At 44.8% G+C, this 23,393-nt stretch overlaps 1 protein-coding gene across 1 annotated transcript in view; it reads left to right on the top strand.

The window, feature by feature from the left end:
• The first annotated feature begins 7,566 nt into the window (after positions 1 to 7,566).
• The window catches only part of NEXMIF (neurite extension and migration factor), a 525,801-nt gene continuing 509,974 nt past the window's right edge, over positions 7,567 to 23,393 (top strand). Inside the window, exon 1 of the mRNA XM_073599497.1 lies at positions 7,567 to 8,092. The gene's annotated coding sequence lies outside the window, so the exon portion shown is untranslated. The remainder of the gene's footprint in view (positions 8,093 to 23,393) is intronic.

Raw genomic sequence — 23,393 nt, 5'->3', positions numbered from 1 at the left:
TCGGGTACTCAGATGGGCTGGTGACAGGTACTCGGGTACTCAGATGGGCTGGTGACAGGTACTCTGGTACTCTGATGGGCTGGTGACAGGTACTCGGGTACTCAGATGGGCTGGTGACAGGTACTCGGGTTCTCAGATGGGCTAGTGACAGGTACTCTGGTACTCTGATGGGCTGGTGACAGGTACTCAGATGGGCTGGTGACAGGTACTCGGTTACTGAGATGGGCTGGTGACAGGTACTCAGGTACTCAGATGGGCTGGTGACAGGTACTCGGGTACTCTGATGAGCTAGTGACAGGTACTCGGGTACTCTGATTTGCTGGTGACAGGTACTCTGTATTGGGGGGGCAATTGTGATTGGGTGTACACTGTAAGCAGTAATGAGCATTATGGGGCACTCCTCAGTGCTCGAATTTGCTGCGAATGTTCCATATGTTCATTTGTTCTGCGAACAAACAGTGGACGTTCAACTCGAACATCCAGATCATCCCTATAAATGTTTGCTTTTGGGTTTAAAACTGCTTTAAAGCTTGTGGTAGGTAGGTAAGATGGGGATTGGAGGGACCGGGATAGGTATAGTATGAAGGTGTCGACAAACTTGGAGGAGGTTTGGTTTGGTGGAAGGATTAAGGTGCCCTGGAGGCCAACACAAATGCATATATACTTTCTATCAGTGGCCGCCTGTCCATATGGGGCTCAGGGGCGCCAGCCCCTCTAATCCATGCGCCCATCCCCTAATCTACATGCGGGGTGCCAGACGCATGGATTCCAATGGGTTTTTTTTTCGTTTTTTTTAAAAGCACATGATTAGAGCCAGAGGCTCTAATTGGCTTCAAAAAAGGGTGGGCTCAGGGCGCAGAGCACTGCGGGTGATCCAACCGACCGTGGCGGGTGGATTGTTTGCCCCCTTCAAAAAAAAATATACCACCAGGCGCCACTACTTTCTATGCAATGCTTCTCTCGGTCCACACCAAGCTCCTCGAGAAGCATAAAAAGCTTGGGCAAAATGGATTGTTTGCCGCCCTCCCCAAAAATATACCACCACTGCTTTCTGCTGTTTTCTATGCAATGCAATGCTTCTGTCGGTCCACACCAAGCTCCTTGAGAAGCATAAAAAAGCTTTGCAAAATATCACTTAGGAATTGTTCAGGTCGGGAAAAACATAATTTTGCCTTCTCTCCTGCCTGATATCCCCGATTAGCTCCAGTTTTCTTGATTCAGTTTGTGTTGCCATTTCTTGGCCCCTCTCACGCAGACAGCGGTTACGTCCATGACCTCTAGGAGAAGAGGCTTGTACATGAGTAAGCTATTAAGAAAGAAAACAGACAATGTAATTATAGATAATAGAGATACAGTAGAATAGATAGATAGATAGATAGATAGATAGATAGATAGATAGATAGATAGATAGATAGATAGATAGATAGATAGATAGATAGATAGATAGAGTAGATCCAACTTAGTAGGTGCAAGAATGTTCAGACAATGTAAGGATTGACGGTTTACCAGAATTATTGGCTACAAAATTAAGTGCAGCAAACATGCATGAATTACGCCAATCCTGTGGAGTTGGTATATCCTCTCCTCTATCCATATTTGTAAAACTCCAGGTGTGTCAGAAAAGAAGAAAAAAACTTGTATGGTGTAATATTGTTACAATATTGATAATTACATCCAAGTGGATATCACTCCATACAAAATAATAGTGCAAACTCCGATCACCAACCTTCATTAGTTATCACCCCCATGCAATGCGCACTCACCAAAAAATAATCTTTTTAAGGCAACAAGGGTAAAATTAGGAATATCGGCAGGCTTCCATACAAGAAATTCTTCCCAATCTTTCTTACTTTAACAGGGTAGAGCTCCATTCATATGCCCCCAAATACCAAAGGCAATAAACAAAAACATAACTCATAGCGCAGTATTTATTGGAATGGACATACAATTAAAAACAAAACAGGTAAAAAAATACATGTAAAATCAATGTGACAAGCCACTAAACTTACATCTGATATCGCCACCCAGACCTTCGATGTGGCAGCGCGACATTCTGGCTCTTAATACCTACCCTTCATGATTCGCACAAAAGTGCATCCTCAGGGGCCTCATGGAGTTTCACAAATAAGGATAGAGGAGAGGACATACCAACTCCACAGGAGTGGCGTAATTCAGGCGTGTTTGCTGCACTTAATTGTGTAGCCAATAATTCCGGTAAGCCTTTAATCCTTATAATGGCTGAACATTCTTGCACCTACTAAGTTGGATCACTGGATGATTTGTGTTTTTTTTAAATAATACAAAAGGACTATTTTTATTGACATTATTATATTATTATTTTTTTTCACATATCACAGCACTGCACATTTTGTATGTTTATTGATTTGAAGGACTTGGTATATTGCCTTTTGCTAGCAGCTGTATAATTTTGGTTTAGCGCTCACTTCTCATTTTTTTCAGCTTATAGATAACATGAGATATTTATAAAGACATAGAGGGAGATAGAAACTGACGTGGTTGTGGCTGTGGGTGCCTCCTCCAACTCCTCCTCTGACTGATGTTGTGACCAGTTGGCTGCTCTAAAAAGAGTAAACATTAGAAATAAAAAAAAAAATCAATAATTAGATAAAAATAAAGATGTAAAAAAACATTAAAAAGTAGTTAAAAGCAGGACATTGCCACAAACACAGCCTGTTTGTGGATGACATTGTACTATTCATCACTAACCCCGTTGTCCTGCTTCCCAAACTGAAGCATGACAATGGAGTTGGTGATGATTTCAGCAGCATTTCTGGCCTGCACATTTATAACGCTAAGTCCCAGATTTTATATATTTCCTTACCGCCAGCTAAAGTGGCCTTGTTACAAACAACTTCCCTTACCACTAGGAGATCAAACGACTTTCCTATTTGGGGATCTACCTTATGCCCTCCTACCATTCTCTATATGCTGCTAACTATCTCCAATTTCCTAGCAGACTTAAAACCCTGCTGCAGGCTTAGAAGTATTACGTTCGCTCTTGGTTGGGCTGCATTGCGGAGATCAAGATCTCTTGTATTTGTTCCTGGGTCCTGCCTATTAGGGTCACAACCCCTGTTCTGCAAGAACTTCAACACAGACTGTTAAAATTTGTCTGTCACCGCCACAAGCCTAGAGCACCTAAACAAACTCTTTCCTAGAGCCAGCTTAGGGGTGAGTTAGGGGTTCCGCATTTTCAGAAGTACTATCAATCTGCACAATTGGCAGTCCTTACTAAATACCATGCCAAAGCTGAAGCCCCTAAATGGACGTCCCTCGAGGCAGCTGACTGCGGTTCTATAATGCCCACAAATCTGCTGTGGCTTTTCCCATGTGACAAGTCCTCTCTAGAACCCCATTACCCGTCACTCTTTAAAGATATGCAATGACCTTAAATACTAGGCCGGGCTCCAGTCTGCTCACCTACCCCCAATGTCTTTTCTGGGCAATCCTGCTTTTTCTGCCTTGACCCCCTCACCTTCCCCTACCCCTCCCCCCTTGACACTTGACCCCCTCACCTTCCCCTACCCCACCCCCCCTTCTTTTTTCTCTTTCAACTCACATCTTTTTCTCTCTCACCTCTTAATTGCATGCTGGTTGACACTGTGCAAGGACCCTGAGGTCATATATTGGTCATTCTTTCTTGTACTATACTGTCTACACCTGTTAATGCCTGACCATTGGCCTGCATGCCTTGTTCAGGCTCTATGTATCTTGCATTGACTTATTATGTGCTATCTTGTGAAACCAATAAAAATTATTGAACAGAACAAAGTAGTTCATTTTCCAAAAAAAAAACAACTTTTTGAGGAAAATTGTGAAATGAAAAATAAAAAATAAAAAAATAAATAAAAAAGTTCTTATTAAAATTGATAAAAATAGAAAAATGAAGAAAACAAATAAAATTCACTTGCGAGTCCCGTCCCCCCAAGAGAAATAAATGAAATATTAATATACTCTCTAGATGCCATGAAATCTCTCAGGAAAGAAAGCTGCTCCGACATAGGGTTTGGCTTTTGTAGGTGCTTGGGGCTCCACTCTAGATGCTCCATGTGCTTACACCTCCATATTATAGTCTCTCTGTACACATTCCTAGAGGTTATTCCAACAACTCTGGAGGATTGGAACTGAAAAAAAAACACACACAAAAAGAGGATCATAAGCATACATACTTTTGATAAACATAAAATCATGCGGACATATGCACGTACATCACTCCTTCTTCTGCCTCCGTATAAGAGCCTCCCAATCCTCTGTCAGCTTCCTACCAATTTCATCCCATATACTCTGCTTAGATACACAATCTGCATATTTGGGATGGGACTTGTCCCAAATTTCGAGATGCATTTAGAGGGCTTCAATCAGCTGAGACTGGCTCACATTCCTAGCCATGGTGTCTGTCTCTCTCTGCAGCCGTGTGGACTCCAAGGTGGATGGGTCAAGGTCGCAGGGAAATTCCTGCATACACAGGATTTTCTGAATTGTCATGGTGAACAGTCTTCCAGTAAACTTCAAAAGTGCGTCTGAATGCAAAATGTGGCACGTATTTAGACGCATTTTACTTTTTTATGCCCAAAAGTTCTCCTGAATGCGGTTTTGGTGTGTTCAGAATGTTGCCTCTATATGCTCCTGCCTGTCCTGCCTGTAAACTCCTCTGAAAGCTTATGGGGTTGATTTACTAAAACTGGAGAGTACAAACTCTTGTGCAACTCTACATAGAAACAGCTATCAGATTCCACGTTTTTTTGTCAAAGCTAAATTGAACAAGCTGAAGGTCTAATCTGATTGGCTACCTGCAGCGCTGCACCAGATTTTGACCTCTCCAGTTTTAGTAAATTAACCCCAATGTGTACATGAACACAAAGGATAACATAGAGGAGGGTTCAGGGGCATCAGGAAAAAAAATGTCAAATGCCTGAAAAACCACAGTTTACAAGTTGTAGTGTGCATGAACCCTAAAGGCAACTCTGCACTAATTCCTGGCTGGGATTTGACACTAGTACTGCAAGGCAGAAGTACTAACCACTGAGCCACTTACAGAAATGTTCAGTTAACAAATATAAAAATGTTAGAGGTGTAGGAAGGTTATATTTCACAATAGATGGGTACAGTAAAACCTTGGATTGCGAGCATAATTCGCTCCAGAAACATGCTTGTAATCCAAAGCACTTGTATATCAAAGTTAATTTCCCCATAAGAAATAATGGAAACTCAAATAATTTGTTCCACAACCATTTATTCATAGGTCCTTCAGTTTATAGTCTATATAACAAAGATTATAGTAATGTGACCAGGTTGTGTAACCATAAAATATCCATCCACAAATGGAAGCCTCCACAAGGGGATTAGAAGCAAAATCCAGCAGGAGCTACAGAGTATAAAAGAGAGGAGAGGCGCCTCTAAGTGTCGCAATCAGTGTTAATTTTGGCGGCAAATTTCGATTTAGTTTTAGTCTTAGTCTTAGGACTAAAATGGCATTTTAGTTTTAGTCCCATTTTAGTCTTCTGCAATTGTTTTAGTTTTAGTCGTATTTAGTCAACTAAATCTCCAGTACATTTTAGTCGACTGAAACTCATTTTAGTCATCTGAAATCGAATGGGTGTAATTAAATTGTAATGCATTAGTTAACATTTCTCTACAGTTTCCAAGCTCATTATATACTGCTGGAGTGAAAAATCTTATATGTTATTATTTAAGGTATTGAGGTATGAACATGCACTAAAGGCCAGTGTTAATTTTGAAGTCAAATTTCAATTTAGTTTTAGTCCTATGCCCTGTACACACGGTCGGACATTGATCAGACATTCCAACAACAAAATCCATGGATTTTTTCCGACAGATGTTGGCTCAAACTTGTCTTGCATACACACGGTCACACAAAGTTGTCGGAAAATCCGATCATTCTGAACGCGGTGACGTGAAACACGTACGTCGGGACTATAAACGGGGCAGTAGCCAATAGCTTTCATCACTTTATTTATTCTGAGCATGCGTGGCACTTTGTGCGTCGGATTTGTATACATGCGATCGGAATTTCCGACGACGGATTTTGTTGTCGGAAAATTTTATAGCAAGCTCTCAAACTTTGTGTGTCGGAAATTCCTATGGAAAATGTGTGCTGGAGCCTACACACGGTCCTATCACACGTTTTCCGTAGGATAATGCAACCGTGTGTACAGGGCATTAGTCTTTTGACTAAATTGCCATTTTAATTTTAGTCCCATTTTAGTCTTTTGACTAAAATGCCATTTTAGTTTTAGTCGTATTTTAGTCTTCTCAATTGTTTTAGTTTTAGTCGTATTTTAGTCAACTAAAATAGTATTCATTTAGTCAACTAAAATGTTTTAGTCATTTTAGTCGACAAAATTAACACTGGTAGCAATGTGTTGCTAAATGTTGTGCCTTCATTAAATGTAACCATATTGCTACACTTAGATGCGCCTCTCTTCTCTTTTATACTCAGTTGTGACTTGACACTACTTGTATATCAAGACATCGCTTGTATATCAAGTCAAAATGTATTTAAAAAATGTGCTTGTCTTGCAAAACGCTCTCAAAACCAAGTTACTCTCAAACCAAGGTATTACTGTATTTCATTGATAAAAGACACTAAGACTGAGTTCATGTGTGTTGCTATAGGCCAGGGATCTTCAAACTACGGCCCTCCAGCTGTTGCGAAACTACACATCCCATGAGGCATTGTAAAACGCTGTCATTAACAGACATGACTAGGCATGATGGGAATTGTAGTTCCTGAAAAACAACTGGCGGGCCTTAGTTTGAAGACCCCTGCTTTAGGCCATCCATTCACTTGAATAGGCTGCCTATTACATCGAAATCACATAAAAGAAGCTCACAAGCTCACTTTTCTTTCATTTGAACTCACTACAAGGCTTGATAATAAGTTAACAGTAATAACTATGAGTTGTGGTGAGAAGCAAAGCATGTGCGACAGCTTGGGGTGCTGAGGTGCCATTAAAAAAGAATTGCTGTGCACAATACAGCTTACATGATTTCGCACGATGCCGGAACACACACACAATCCTAGGTCGCAGATATCTAAAGAATTGAAACAAAAAAACCCCAAATACTTTATGGGGATACATTCTCCCCTGTACTGAGACTCAGCACATAAATCCACCACATGAATACAGTTCCAATCACACAATAAATAACATTCACTCAGTGGAATGATGGCTAAAGTGTCGTGCGGAGCAAAGTTCCCTCGTGAATCAGTCACCGGGAGGATACACCTGCAGTGAATTGTCTGAGGTAAATTCTGGAGAAGATATGGTGAGGTGTCCAGGAAACATGTGAGGAATTGTGTGTATTAGCACAGAGTAGAGTGTGAGGCGATGTTTGTACATAGAAATGCCACTGCTGGGGCTTATCTTGGAGTGTGGAGCTCCCTCAGCCAGTACAAGGGTTAACCATGTGCTGCTTTATTCCTCCATCCATCCCCATCTCCCGGCCCCGCCCCCCTCTCCTCCGCTCCCTCATTATGGTCCTCTGTGCTCGTGCACCTGCTGCAGCCCCTTCTACTCGGCGCGCTCCCTGCTCCCCGGGTGCGCGCCCTTTATGACAGGTCGCCGCGCGGCCCCGCTTCCTTCCCGGAGCCCTTATAGTAGAGAACAGGAGAGGGAACAATGGCAGCAGCGGCGAGCGCTGTGTGAGGATGGAGAGCGGAGGACACGTCTAGTGCAGGAATAGCGGAGCGCTCCCGGTCGGCCCGGTCCCCCCTCCTCCTCTTCCTCCTCCTCCTCCTCCTTGAGGGAGATGCAGAGAGCAGGGTGATGCACAAAGGGCTGTGCGCGCTGGGGAGGATGCAGCATCCTGCAGGAGGAGCAGAGACAGGGAGGAGCATCCACCTGCTGCAACCGGGGCTCCCGAGCCAGAGCTCTGCTCCTCACTAAGTGCTGCAGAGGGGTGGGGGGGACAGTCACTCATCCAGCAGGGGCCCCCAGAGAGGGAAGGAGGACACTAAGGGCTCCACCAGGACAGGACATCCATCCACCATACAAGAGAGCCAGGAGGGGGACACCCTGCACCCCAGCCATGTCACATTGCCTTCTAGGTAAGTGCCTGCTTTGGATCCCATTTTAGGGTGTGGGGGGGGGGGGGAGAGAGCCATCCACCATCCAAGCCTGCCCAGGCCTCCCCTCCTCCATGCCCCCCCTCAGTTTCAGGCATGGGGAACATGGCCAGGCCCATGTTGGTTCCCTCCGAGCCCTGCTGCACTTAATAATCATTTATAGATGAGATGTGTGGCGCTGGGAGGCTTCCATGGGTGAATGCATTGTACATGTCAATGGGTTGTCTTTGCCTTGCACTTGTTCGGCGTTTGTAGAATCAGGGCATAGTAAGATGTCAATGTATCAGGCACCATGCACCTCCTATCCAGAGAACCAATCACCGGGGCCACCTATTTCCCAAAAAGCTGCCACCGCTGACCGTGCATCATCTACGCCGAGGTGTTAACATATGCTCCAGCTTGACATTCACTTCATCCACATGACATTCCCCTTCCACTTTCCTAGGAGGTGGACGTGGCTATTCGCACCCAATGTCACCAAACAAAGCTACAGTGGTCTCTTCTATGGAGTAGATTCCTACTAAGAGAAGCTCCATGTAGCTGTGCCTGGGTACCGGGGCTGTCATCTCTCTCATTCAGGATCCTCTTAGGATGGGGATTGAAGAGTTAGTTGTGTATCATTTACCTCCGATGGTCCACAGCACAAACTCCTAACTGTCCGTCATCATCTATGTGTATATGGAACGTTTGCATCTATATGGGTCAGAAATAAACAATTATGTAATTATCTTACATTTCCCTTTCACCCCAATGAGCGCACAAAGCAAATGCCATTTTAATGAGCCAATGAACCCGGCGTAGATATAATGATGACACAGAAATTATCTTTATTTAAAAGTCCGTTTTCTGATATAATTACTATTTTGTCTAATTACTGTTGTGTCTGAAATACTTTGGAGTATGTGGATTCCTGGAGGCTTGGGAATAAATTCTCCATAATGTTGCTAATTATGTCAGCGTCTATTAAATTATTCTTACTAATGTAATATTAAGCGATTTTATCATTTATGTATAAAGAGGCAGACATTTGCAGTGGTGCTGTGGTTATTGGAAAGATTATATAATGATAGATTAACAATATATTTTGTGGAAAGTAATAAAATCTGGTAGTGCTTGGTTTCAGGGCCCGTTGGGAGGTTAGAGGGCAGCAGAAATGCCCTGAAGGTCTGCAGCTGGCCCATGAAACTCTACATTACAATGGTTAATGTATGTAAATACTTGTATGAAACAGTTGTGTATTTGGTGAGGTGTATTTATTGTAGGAAGGTACATAGTAGAGGCCTTGTGTGTGCATGGAATCCTGTGTGATGGAATAGTGTGGCTATACAGAAGAGATCCTCAGATTGCCATTGTGTGCATATAGTATGATGCTGTTAGCGCTTGTGACATCTTAGCAGTTATGTGTGGTACAAGTGGATTTTGTCTTTGCCACAGGCCATTGCTGTTCCCTTGACTTCCTTCCACGTTCTGCCTTGCAATGTATCCCCTTGTACACTCTGCGTATAGTTTGTAGCAAATCGTTTCTCTGGACTTGGCACAACCATGCAGTGATTTACCGTGCACACATATAATGCCAACATAGAAACACGGCTAGCTATCATTTACATATTAACAAGGTTGCTGGCAAATAGTCCGCTGTGTGAATGACTTTTGGAATGGATACTGGAGAGGAAATTTGGTTGCTAATACAATTAACCATCTGTGTCGGGAGAAACGGAAATCTCCAGTGGGAACATTCAGTTACAAGCTCGGATTCCTAATATCTATACGTAAATAGGTTGAGTCCCTTATTGCTGTATAATTTAGGCTTGGAAAGTTGTATTGTCCATCATGAAAGATCACCATGACATAGAAATTACATCAGTCTCCATAGTCTGATGAAAGCTAGAGCCCTACTTAAAGACGTAAAGGGTCATCCGTTCCAAAGCAGCGGTTCAGTTAGAGGTGATATTGGCCACCTTGTCTGGCTTCTTAAATCTCTTGGGTCCTCCAGTGGTGACATCTGCCTACCACATCTTCTGCCCATTTTGGAGTATTACTCTTGATGCAATGGTCTTTCCACGTTTCCCTTTGTTTTCATTATATAGAATTCAATAGGAAAGTGGGGGAGGGGGACACCTTGTCATTGCCATAGCAGGTGATCGGATGTTGCATCTCAGTGTCAGGATCTTAAGGCCTCATGCACACTGGACATTTTAGTAGCTGCTCCTAAGGGCGTTTGGCGTTTTTTTTTTTTACTGCTTCTAAACTCCATTGCATGTTAGCCTATGCGTCCATGCACACATAGCGTTTGGTGGCAGGGGCGTTTAGAGGCAGATAAAAAAAAACAAAACACTGCCAGTGCATCCAGAAGTGGCAACATTTTAGTATGAAAAATGCCTGGTGCTTGTAAGCGCGTTTTAACGTGTCTAAATTCATGGTAACGCATCGGATGCGTTTTGAGCCACATCCAATTCGCATAACATGTGAACCAGACCAAATTTCAATAGAGCCAGTTCAAATACACTATATTACAAAAAGTATTGGTACACCTACCTTTACATGCACATGAACTTTAATGGCATTCCAGTCTTAGTCCGTAGGGTTCAATATTGAGTTGGCCCACCCTTTGCAGTTTTAATAGCTTCAACTCTTCTGGGAAGGCTGTCCAAAAGGTTTAGGCGTGTGTCTATGGGAATGTTTGACCATTCTTCCAGAAGCGCATTTGTGAGGTCAGGCACTGATGTGGACGAAAAGGCCTCGCTCGCAGTCTCTGCTCCAATTCATCCAAAAGGTGTTCTATCGGGTTGAGGACAGGACTTTGTGCAGGCCAGCCAAGTTCCTCCACCCCAAACCCATCCATGACTTTATGGACCTTGCTTTGTGCACTGGTGCCCAGTCATGTTGAAGCAGGAAGGGGCCATCCCCAAACTGTTCCCACAAAGTTGGGAGCATGAAATTGTCCAAAATGTCTTGGTATGCTGACGCCTTAAGAGTTACCTTCACTGGAACTAAGAGGCCAAGCCCAACCCCTGAAAAACAACCCCACACCATAATCCCCCACCAAATGATTTGGACCAGTGTACAAAGCAAGGTCCATAAAGCATTACCACATGTTTAATTTATTTCATTGGCTTACTATTTTGGCCAATGAATCAAATTAACGCCCAAGCGCTTGACGGCTGTAAACACTCCTCAACACTACACACTTTTACAAGTAGCAGGCGTTTTTTATCTGCCAAAACGCTGCTGCCAAAAGGAAAGGCTTGCAGGAGAGTTTACAAAACATCCAGTGTGCATGAGGCCCAGAGTGATATAAAAACAAATTTATTCTTTTGTTTGTTTGTTTACTTTTAACTTTGCAACATCTACTTAAAACTGAAATAACAGAGGTATCTTTGGTGCTTTGTTAGGAGCTCTTGATTGAAGTAGACCAGGGGTAGGCAACCTTTTTGAGCACAATGTGCCGAAAAATGTTTTCAAAGAAGTTGAGCGTGCCGATTTTATAACAAAAAACTTTCAACTTCACACTCTCAATCACGAAAAGGATTTTTTATAAAGTAAATGCTGTAACCTACTTTAGTAGTGAGAAATTAACATCCTACACTCTCATGCCTCAGATCAGCCCCAATTCCTGCAATTCCACACCTCAGATCACTGTCCCCCCTGCTAATCTGTTTCACTACTGTAACCCCCCATCACATCTGCCCCACCACTGTAGCCCCCTGCTCATCTGCCCCACCACTGTAGCCCCCTGCTCATCTGCACCACCACTGTACATCTGCCCCACCACCGTACTACCCTGCACATCTGCCCCACCACTGTACTATCCTGAACATCTGCCCAACCACTGTACTATCCTGCTCATCTGTACCCCTCTGCTCATCGGCTCCACCACCGTACCCCTCTGCTTATCGGCTCCACCACTGTAACCCCCCTGCTCATCTGCCCCACCAATGTACCCCCTTTCTCATCTGCCCCACCACTGTACCCTCTGCACATATGCCCCACCACTGTAACCCCCTGCACATATGCCCCACTACTGTAACCCCCTGCCCATCTGCCCCACCTCTGTACCCCCTGCTCATCTGTACCACCACTGTAACCCCCCTGTACATCTGCCCCACCACTGTACCACCCCGCTCTTCTGTCCCACCACTGTAACCCCCTTTCTCATCTGCCCCACCACTGTAACCCCCTTTCTCATCTGCCCCACCACTGTAACCCCTTTTCTCATCTGCCCCACCACTGTAATCCCCTTTCTTATCTGTCCCACCACTGTAACCCCCTTTCTCATCTGCCCCACCACTGTAACCCCTTTTCTCATCTGCCCCACCACTGTACCTCCGTGCACATCTGCTCCACAACTGAACCATCTTCTCATCTGTCCTAACACTGAACTTTTCTGCTCATCTGCCCCACCGCTGTAATCCCCTTTCTCATCTGCCCCATGACTGTACCTCCAGCACATTTGTCCCACCTCTGTTCCCCCTGCTCTTCTGCCCCACCACTGTAACCCCCTGCTCATGTGTTCTACTGATGTACCTCCTTTCTCCTCTGCCCAACACTGAATCCCCCTGCTCATCTTTCCCACCACTGTAACCCTCTGCTCATCTGCCCCATCACTGTACCCCCCTGCTTTTCTGTCCCACCGCTGAACCCCCTTATCTCCCTCCCACCACTGTACCTCCTGCACATCTGCCCTACCACTGTACCCCTTTGCTCTTCTGTCCCACCACTGTAAGCCCCCTGCTCATCTAGCCTGTCAATGTACCCCTTTTCTCATCTGCCCCACCACTTTACTTCCCTGCACATCTGCTCCACCGCCGTATCCCTATGCTCTTCTGTCTCACTACTGAATCACCTTCTCATCTGTCCTAACACTGAACCCATCTGCTCATCTTCCACACCACTGTAAGCCGCATTCTCATCTGCCCCACCAGTGTACCGCTTGCACATCTGTCTCACCTCTGTACCCCCCTGCTCTCCTGCCCCACCTCTGTTCCCCCTGCTTTCTGCTCTCCTGCCCCACCACTGTTCTCCCTGGTCTCCTGCCCCACCACTGTTCCCCCTGCTTTCTGCTCTCCTGCCCCACCACTTTTCCCCCTGCTCTCCTGCCCCACCACTGTAACTCCCTGCTCATCTGGCCCAACACTGATCCCCCTCCTGCTCATCTGTCCCACCACTGTAACCCCCTGCTTTTCTGTCCCACCGCTGAACCTCCTTCTCATCCCTCCCACCACTGTACCTCCTGCATATCTGCCCCACCACTGTACCCCCTTGCTCTTCTGTCCCACCACTGTAAGCCCCCTGCTGATCTGCCCCGTCAATATACCCCTTTTCTTATCTGCACCACCACTGTACCTCCCTGCACATCTGCTCCACTTCTGTCTCACTACTGAATCACCTTCACATCTGTCCTAACACTGAACCCATTTGCTTATCTGCCGCACCACTGTAACCCGCATTCTCATCTGCCCCACCTCTGTTCCCCCTGCTCTCCTGCCCCACCACTGTTCCCCCTGCTCTCCTGCCCCACCACTGTTCCCCCTGCTCTCCTGCCCCACCACTGCAACCCCCTTCTCATCTGCCCCACCAGTACACTTCTTTTCACATCTGGCCCAACACTGAACCCCCCTGCTCATCTGGCCCAACACTGTACCCCCCTGCTCTTCTGTCCCACTTCTGAACCCCTTTCTCATCTCTTCCACCATTGTACCTCCCTGCACATCTGCCCCACCGCTGTACCCTCCTGCTCTTCTGTTCCACCTCTGAACCCCTCTTGCTCATTTTCCCCACCACTGTACCTCCCTGCTCATCTGCTCCACCGCTGTACCGTCTTCTCATTTATGATATGTATAATATGCAGAGTGGTGAAAGGAAGCAGAGATGAGACACATCTACCTGTCCTGGCACACTCATCCTGCTGATCCACCTCTTGCATTCAGCCCACGTGGTTGTATGTGATGTCACATACAAGTATATGGAATGGATGCGCAATGATGAGCTCAGGTCAGGGGCATTTTCTGAAAGCAGTGGGCCTGTGTGCAGGATCATAAGTTGGGCCCCCGCAGCTGACAAAAAGTGGTTGGGTGTGATTTTCATTGTGCTGAATACTGGCTGTGGCTTAAAGGGACACAGAGTGCAGGGTTCAGTAGCAAGTGATGCAAAGGTTCAGGAATAATTTCAACAAAGTTCCCAGAAGCTCAACAGTATTTCCACAAACTGTTACCTGATTGTGGTTTTCTCAATCACAGTGAAATCTCTTCTTTCTGAGATTGGTAGTGGCAACCAAGCGAGTAATCTTCCTCCAGATGGTGGACCAGGCTAGCAGGACTGTGATTGGCTTTAGCAGTGGCCAATGACAGTCCTCCTCCTCCTGGAAACAGGGACCGCCCCCCCCCCCCCCCAGCAGAACTGCACCCAATCTCTTCCCCATCACAAAAGCTGACGGTCGCAGCTACAGCAAAGTTAGAGAACCAATGTTTCCCATTATTTTATTTTACAATGTGTGGGGGCACAGTGCCTCCCCCTCAGTGCAGGTGCGGCGTGGGGAATTCTGAAATTGGAATGCATTAGTGTCTCACTGACACTTCCCTGCACTGCTTTGCTGATGGGAAGGGAGTTGAGCGCTGGCAAAAGAGGCTTCATGTGCTGCTTGCGGCACCAGTGCCAGGGGTTGCCTACCCCTGAAGTAGACAATAAAAAAAAGAAAATACACACACACATGCATGTGAGCGTAGGGCGTAGTTTTTAGCAGAGCTGTGTTATTGTCAAATGATCAATCACATTTATACAGTATATATTTATTGACCATGGAATGCATGTACTTATGTGCATTGCATGTAAAATACTCTCCATTAGGGTTTACAATCCATTGAAAAATGTTGTCTGTCATAATTTTGAGCCATGACCATGGGGTGCAAAGCAATGTCCTTTTTAATGTGCCATTAAAAGAAGTGTATCCGGTGTGCACAATGCCATAAGAATAACATTGTCACCTTAAGGCCTCTTGCACACATAAGTAAAAAACATAATGTTTTTTACTGATCTGAAAATAGATGCATTGTAGTTTATGGAACTATGCACACAGGTGAGTAATAGAGCAATGAGTATAGAGCCGTAAAACAAAAATAGAAAATTTGACGCTGGAGTGGAATAATGTACCCGCATACGTGTGTTTATGCCCCTATATATTGTTTATATGTTTATATGTTTATATATTGCAATCCTGGCAACGAAGGAGAATTGTTCACTTATGTACGCTTATGCGCCTTTACGTTCTTTTACGATAGGTCTTTATGAAACATTTTCATTTAGGAGCTTTTTGTTATTAATAATTTTAACTCAGGAGTGCTCAATATGTGGCCCTCTGAGCCCTCTGATTTGGACCGTGACCTCAAACCAGAGAAGCACATAAAAGTCACCAGATTAGGAGCGCTTAACCAAATGAATGATAAATAACAACCATAAGCCCAAATTGTCAACACAAAATAAGGAGTCACAGTTTATTCTAAGCAATAAGTAAAAGCAGCTCACATGAAAACCAAGTTCTCTAGGTCAGCAAGGTGTACAGGCAGATCATATGAGTATCATGGAGCAACTTCCAATATAGTCCTCTCACTTGGGAATTGTTCAGTGAGCCTTGTTTTTTGTATCGTTTACAGGGAAGTGCATGCTCTTGCTCTGGGATGGTGGCCCATTGATCATGATCATGATCAATGGTCTGCTGACTCACCATCCCAGAGCATCAAAGTACATGGAGCTGGTACTGGCAGCGGAGAGATCAGGTGGCCACGGAGGGAGCAGGAGCCGCATAAGCTTATACTTCCTCTGTAGCTTCAGCTCCTGTCCCAGGCGGAGTGATACCAAATGTACTTTGCCTGGGACCTTTCTTGTAGCCTGGAGAGCGATGCCAGCAGTAGCTGGAGGAGGAAAAGGTCAATGTATTGACTGCACTTCTGCAATGGGCATATTAGCACATAAAAAAAGGATATTAAGCTGCTTTTACACTGGTGCGTAGGTGCAGAGCAGTGCACCTGCAGGTTAGCTGCAATAACCCCTAGACTTCTATTATAGCCTGCGGGTTTGCTGTGCTTTCAGAAAGTTCACCACACTCGCAAGATGTAATAGATGTCTATAGCAAAGCGCAGCTAACCCGCAGGATCACTGCACTGCACCTGCAATGCTGGTAAACCACAGCACATCAGTGTGAAAGCAGCCTTGTAGGGGGATCAGGACAGTATGGGCTTGTTTACATTTGCTGGGGTGGTAAAAACCCATAGTTCCATTTGGCCTGCGACAGGTTACCAAATCACTTCAGTGGCCCTTGCTCTTCAAAAGCACCCATGTTCTGATAAAACACAATAACCATATTAATTTTGTCAAAACTGCAAAGAAATCATTTCATGTGAGTGTGATAATGACCACCATTTCACACGATCTTCATTACACAATTAGGTGAATCTAGGTGGCTGCTGTTGATACTAAAACAAACACTTCGACTGTACTAACAGAAGCCAGTATGATTTAAGCTATTTATGTTATTGCCTGTATACTTGTGTATGCCATACATATTGTATGCATGTTTTTTAATATGTTATAGGCAACAAGAATTCTGTTTAACTGTAGATGCCAACCCATAAGTAACACTATGCTTTTTTTATAGGTTACTCTCACCTTGCACAGTGTTTGCAGACATAGTGAGGTGTTAGAGATTTGCCACACCAGTAAACGTGTGTTGCCATTTGGTTTAGGGGCAGAGTTGATTGGTGTTCCACCTGGGAGAAACAACCTTAGACAAGTATTGCGGATAGGCAGACAGAGAGAGAGCCAAAGGTAATATTTTCCATGCTAGAAAAACAAGTGAAACATAGTATACAGTAAAACACTATAGTGTCATTTCACAAAGCTTTATGTGGAACTAAAGTGAAACAATAAAAATTGTGAACAGGCATGCTTTTTTTTTTTTTTTTTTTTTTGCAGAAGAGACATACTACAGCTCTTCTTCCGTAAAACAAACTTACCTGCTTGTTCTAAATCTTCTATAGAATTACACTGAGCTGCCCATGCACAAAGTACTTTGTCATCATGCCTTGTTACTGGAATAACTGAACTCCTATGTGTTATGTCATTCTCCGCTGGCCAATCAAGACAGATGAAAACCCTGGAGCTGAAAAGGTTGAAGAGAAGATGTCGGTGCCAGTGAGGGAGCTCTCAGACATCACATCACTGGAGTGGAGGTATTTTTGGAGGTCATTTGCAGTTTAGTTCAGCATTAACACCAGACTAAAGCTGGCCATAGATGGATTGAAATTCAGCTGGTTCAGCAGGGAGTGGCTAAATTTAGATCTTTATGTAGCTGTACCTGGTCATCATTAGATTGACTTCTGTCAAATGGGAGTGTTGGAAAACTTTTGTTGATCAGTGGCTGCAGCTGCTGATCAGTGTGTTCTGACAGTGGAGAGTCCCGCAGTCAGCATACAATCTCCTGGCAGGGGGGATACCTCCATCCACCTTGCTTGTGTGGATGGAGGAATCTATTCATTTTTTTTTCTTTAAGCACACTGGCTTAAGGAAAACATGAATCATCTATGGCTAGCCTCAAGCGGATCTACACCCTCAATTTTATGTTGCCTCCTTTCCACCCCTCCGCTGTACAAATAAAGCTTTTTTTTAATTTCATCTTTTTTTTTTTTTTTTTTTTATAAAAAAGCTCTGGCCCCCCTCTCATGCATATCATTTGCCTATGTGAATGACATGCACTTTGCCTGCTGTGCCTCCTGGGATAAATACACATATTCCAGGAAGTATAGTTCTATATTGAGAAAGGAGGAGGGGAGTGGGCCTAGTGGCTCATTATCGGGAGAGCCACCCGCTGAACCTGGAAGAGCTGGTAGCTTCCTGATGGTATCACGCAAGAAGATAGCAACGTGGCGAGAGGGGGGCAAGAGAGAAGAGGATGTCAGCAGGACAACTCTGGATCTACTGCACCATACTGAGAATGCTCCCTGAGCTGTGCATGCACCAAGACCCTCTTGGTCTTTCTTGAGTAGTAAGCAGTGGTAGATTGATGTCCCGCCTGATAGTACTCTGCTGAGCCACTGACATGGGATGAGTAGAACTTCTCTTGTTTCTCACTCAGGTCAGGAAGCTACTGGCACCAGTGATCATGTTAACAGTTTGTAAGGGGGACATTTAGCCTATTAACCATCAATCAAACGAGTATTCTTCTCACTGACCTCCAAAGTATGGGGGAACTACACTGATCACCAGTGAACCATGACATGATTATTACGGACCATCAATATGGTGTGACTATTGTACTGAGAGCTGTAGATTTAACCATTATTAACAGGGGTTCCCAAAGACCTGAAAATTATTTCAAGGGTTCCCACATGGTAAAACAATTAAAAAGGCTGATCTAAGAGCTAAACACATTGTTTAAGTATGCTGTTGAACTAGGAGGTTTTGGTAAATCTAAAGGAAATTGTCAAGTCAGGTTGTAACCTTTCTGTCCATTTTTCGATTATGTAAAGTTGAAATCTGGGCAGATATAAAGTCCTCTGCACAACAGAACTTGGAAAGGACAGAATACCACCGTGATCGCGCCAGACCATATTACCCTGGATAGTGCTTTCAGTCAGACAATTGAAGCCTGGTAAAAGGAGTCAATGCAATGAATAGCAAAGTTATTGCGGTGTCTGGATCACAGGACTGAGTGGACAGAATTATGGATCCTGGGGCAGAACAGACAATTTACATATTAGTGTTTTAACTGTGTGTTTAGCTGTCTGTCTGAAACTTGCTTTAATGCCCTAGTAGGCTGATGTTCACAATAATTCTTGTTGTATATAAAGGAGTAGAAAGCTGTTTCTGTGACTGTATTATTTTCCAAACAATTACCACTGTCTGATGTCTATAGGCACATCAGCTCATTGGGTATATATAGAAAAATAGCATGGAGAAAGTGGTGGTAACCCTTTCAGTGTCTGTTGTTTGGACCTTGAATGTTTTGGTCAACAACATTCTAACGTTAAAAGATTTTGAAGCAGATTTTGCTTTACTTTTGTTTAAGACCATTATAGAAGGCATGACAGCCTCCAAAGCACAGTTTGACATTGTTAATGAAGTCTGGCAGCTAAGTATTCCCCAAAGTCGTGTTTTAGTTAACTGTAGTCAGTGTCCTTGGAACAATAGTAAAGGCATGCAGAGTGGAGCTGAGATACACTGCTACTGTGTGTGCTCTTATTAGTAAGATGTGTATGCAGGGCTGCTGTTAGAAATCATGGGGCCCCATACAGCCTACCTGACAGGCCCCCCTTGAAAATATCAAATGATATTTTTGCTAAAATGCCATGGTCACGATGCTATGCTTTGCAGCCATGGCAGAAATTATATCCTCATTACCGCTGCCTCCTGACACTTGTTTTTTTTTTTTTTTTTTACTTTTTTGCTTACATTGCGAGACTGGGCTGCAACTGTGAGCCAAGTATTTGGCTTGTAGTTGCCGAGCGGCCCCATTGAACTCAATGGGGAGTTTGATAGGCGGTGCTGCCTGTCAAACTCTGCAGCCATGGTGCCGCTGTGAACTAAAGCATTACAGCCAAGGCATGCGTACAGCCCTACCTAACAGTATTTGCAGGATTTGACTCAGCCGCTTATGTGAAAGAGCGCTTATTTGGCGTTTCCTGAATATGTGACAAAGTACATAGGAAATGCATATTGTGCAGTGTATTTCAGAAATGCACTGCAAACGTGCATAATGCTTGTGGTGCCAATAATTGTTAATGGCACCCCAAATGCAGTGAGCAGACCTGCATTTTGTTGTGTGGCAAACTTGCAAAGGTGCACACCTGAAAGGGTTCTGGAGCTTCTATGGTGCAGTTACCGCACGTATACCAGCCTATTCAAGTTTTCAAGTTAATGGGCTGCCCTATGTGCGAGAAACAAGCAGAAAAAAAATGCAAGCAGGAATTTGCATTTCCGTTACGTGAAGTTTGAATGGGGCATTGGGGGTGGTATATAGAAATGGTTGGCAGAGATGTCTGTTAGCTGGAGGGATTGGTGTATTCAGTGGCCCCTGACTCCAGCACTGCATTGGCAGCTAGTGTCTACTTGGAGTTCTAGGCTGGCTCCTGGCACATTCACCCCCTCTCTGAATCCTGAACTTTCTGCAGCTTCACTCCCCCCCACACTCACCCCCTCCAGCAGAAGCACTATTTCATTCAAGCCCTGCAGTCAGCACTGGAGTTTACAGTACACAGAGCAAAGTGTGGAGGGAACAGAGCCTCAGAGGTAAAGCAGACAGAGAACTTCTTCATTCCTTGATCTTTCATCCTGGCAAGAGATAACACTGCTGAGCATGGGAGGATGGAGCGGGAGTTTCAAAACCCGACAGAATCAGGGGAAAAGGCAGAGACTGTGCAGCTGTCCCTGCTGCAAAATCGGGACAGTTTGCAAGTTTGTAGAACTGATCCCCCTGCTGAGCAGCCGTAGAGAGAAAATCAGCAGTGCTGCAGGGGATCCACAAGAGTTACAACGCAGTACAGCCATCCCTCCTGCTCGGCAGGTGCCTGGGCCCCCCTTTTGAACTGATAGGGCCTGGGCTTGGTACAGACGGGTTGGCTGTACTGCCTTATCAGCGGTACATGAGCCCTCACTCTGTCTAGCCCTGTGCCTGTCTATAGTGGCTCTCCCCGCTGTCAGAGGCTTTGTTGTGAGTCAAATCCTGTGACGAGGGAGCTGGGGGGCAGGGCTGAGCCATGCTGTCTGTGTCTATAGACACAGGCAGAGCGGCTCAGGATTGAGCAAGCAGGTGAATCACCATAGAAAGTGGCTTCCTATGGTGGTATACAGAGAAGAGGTGGAGCCTGGAGCACCTACGGGGAACCAGAGAATAGGTGGATCGGGGCCACTCTGTGCACAACCTTTGCACAGAGCAGGTAAGTATGATAAGTTTGTTAAAAAAAACAATCACTTTAAATTCCAGCTCTGGAAAACCTTTTTCTTTAGTTTTGAGTAAAACCCCCTTCAGGCATTTATTGCAGTGTCCCTACATGGGAAACATTCCTTCACTCCTTGTCCCTGAGACAGGGCCCAAGGTGCAGTCTCTCCATAAACAACAATATACATGTCTTTTTAGTAAACGTGCACTTACCATCTACAAAGGTGTACCTGTTGGATAGGGGAAAGGAGGTACTGGTTTGGCTGCAGGATTCAGGACATGGCTGTAGTTTCAGCTCATTATACTGTATGTCAGGGGTGTCAAACTCAATTTCATCGTGGGCCACATCAGCATTATGATTGTCCTCAAAAGGGCCAGTTGTATCTGTAAGATTAGATGTCCAGTGCATCCCCTCCCGTTACATTAGATGTCAAGAGCCACCCCACCATCAGAAGTTGAGTCCCCTACTCTCCCTAACATCACAGTGCACCCCCTTTCCTTATGCTGCTGCTGGGAAGAAGCTGGATGCATTGTTTGAAAGCAGAAAGTAGGGGTCTGGAAGAGGACCAGAGGAGGGCTGGAGCTCTCCTGCAGCTGCAGGACAGGTGCAAAGGCCACATGAAATGGCCTGGAGGGCCGGATTCGGCCCGTGGGCCTTGTGTTTGACACCTGTGCTGTATGTGGTAACTGTTTGGGTAATACAATAGCTGCCAATGCAGATTCCTCCATCCATGCTGTTTAGTGTGGATTGAGAACTCTATTGATTTTCCCACGGGCTGAACAAGAGAAATCTAAATCTAAATGTGCATGGATAGCTTTAGCTTCAAAGTAGTTGAGATCAGGCTTATGCCGCGTACACACGAGCGGATTTTCCATCGGAAAAAACTTGGACGGTTTTTCCGACTGAATTCCGCTCAAGCTTGCCTTGCATACACACGGTCACACAAAAGTTCTCTGAACTTTCGACCGTCAAAAACGCGGTGACGTACAACACTACGACGAGCAGAGAAAATGAAGTTCAATGCTTTCCGAGCATGCGTAGGAATTTTGCGCGTCGGAATTTGTACAGACGAACGCATTTTCGGATAGGAACTTTTCCCGACCGAAAAATAGAGAACATGCTCTCAATCTTTTGCTGGCTGGAATTCCGCCAGCAAAAGACTGATGGGCATACACACTAGGGTTGTCCCGATACCGATACTAGTATCGGTATCGGCACCGATACCGAGCATTTGCCCAAGTACTTGTACTCGGGCAAATGCTCCCGATGCTTCTCCCGATACCTGGACTGTCAGCTGTGATCGGCGCGTGGGGGAGTTACAAGATTCTCCCCCAGCGGCTTTCACCAGCTTTAGTGACAGACAGCGGTGATCGGTCACAACTGACTGTCACTGCATCCTCCTCCGTGCCCCCTCCTTTCCTCTGTCCTTCTCAGCTGTCCCCTCTCTGCTCTTATCTGTCCTTATCTGTCCCTCTCCGCTGTCCCCTCGTTCTGCTCTTATCTGTCCCCTCCGTTCTCCCCTTCAGTTCCTCCGTCCTCCCCCTCCTTCCTTTGTGTATGGATAGAGTCAGCTGACTCTGTCCATTCACATAACTGAAACATTGTAATCTTCTGTGATTACGATGTGTCAGTTTATGAATGGAGAGAAGCTGCAGTCTTCTCTCCATTCATTGTCAGTGCAGCTGACGCTGCAGAGAAAGGGACTGGGGAATCTCTATCCTCTGTTTCTTTCTCTGTCTCAAGGGGGAGATATCAGAGGTCTGTTAAGACCCCTGATATCTCACCAAAGCCCCCCAAAAGGGCTGATTAAAAAAAAAAAAAAAAACAATAAAGAATAAAAGAAATATTATTGTAAAAAATAAAAATTGTAAAAAAAAAAAAAATAACACACACATACAACGTTCACCCCCTCCCCCCCCCCAAAAAAAGCAAGCACTGTTAAAAAAAAAAAAAAAAATGAAAAAAAAAACACTGTCACGTGACATTAAAAAAAAAGTATCGGTAATCGGTATCGGCGAGTACTTGAAAAAAAGTATCGGTACTTGTACTCGGTCCTAAAAAAGTGGTATCGGGACAACCCTAATACACACGGTCGCATTTTCCGACAAAAAGCTCTCATCGGAGTTTTGCTGGCGGAATTTCCGATTGCGTGTATGGGGCATAAGTCAAACCAAAGTCAAGTGAAAACACAAAGGAGGGTTTCTAGTTAAAAAAAAAAGAGGTAATAGCAGACACCTCCTAGCCTTAGATGGTGTTTTTTTTTAAATATAAAATGTCTGGCAGCAAGAGCACTTGCTTGTATTAATTTTTCATATTTTTTTGCGAGTGCAAGCGTCTTATTTTTCAAGCACTCTTGA

Source organism: Aquarana catesbeiana, linkage group LG09 (genome assembly GCF_042186555.1).
Source record: "Aquarana catesbeiana isolate 2022-GZ linkage group LG09, ASM4218655v1, whole genome shotgun sequence".
Taxonomy (NCBI): domain Eukaryota; kingdom Metazoa; phylum Chordata; class Amphibia; order Anura; family Ranidae; genus Aquarana; species Aquarana catesbeiana.
This window is presented reverse-complemented; position numbering and strand designations above follow the sequence as displayed.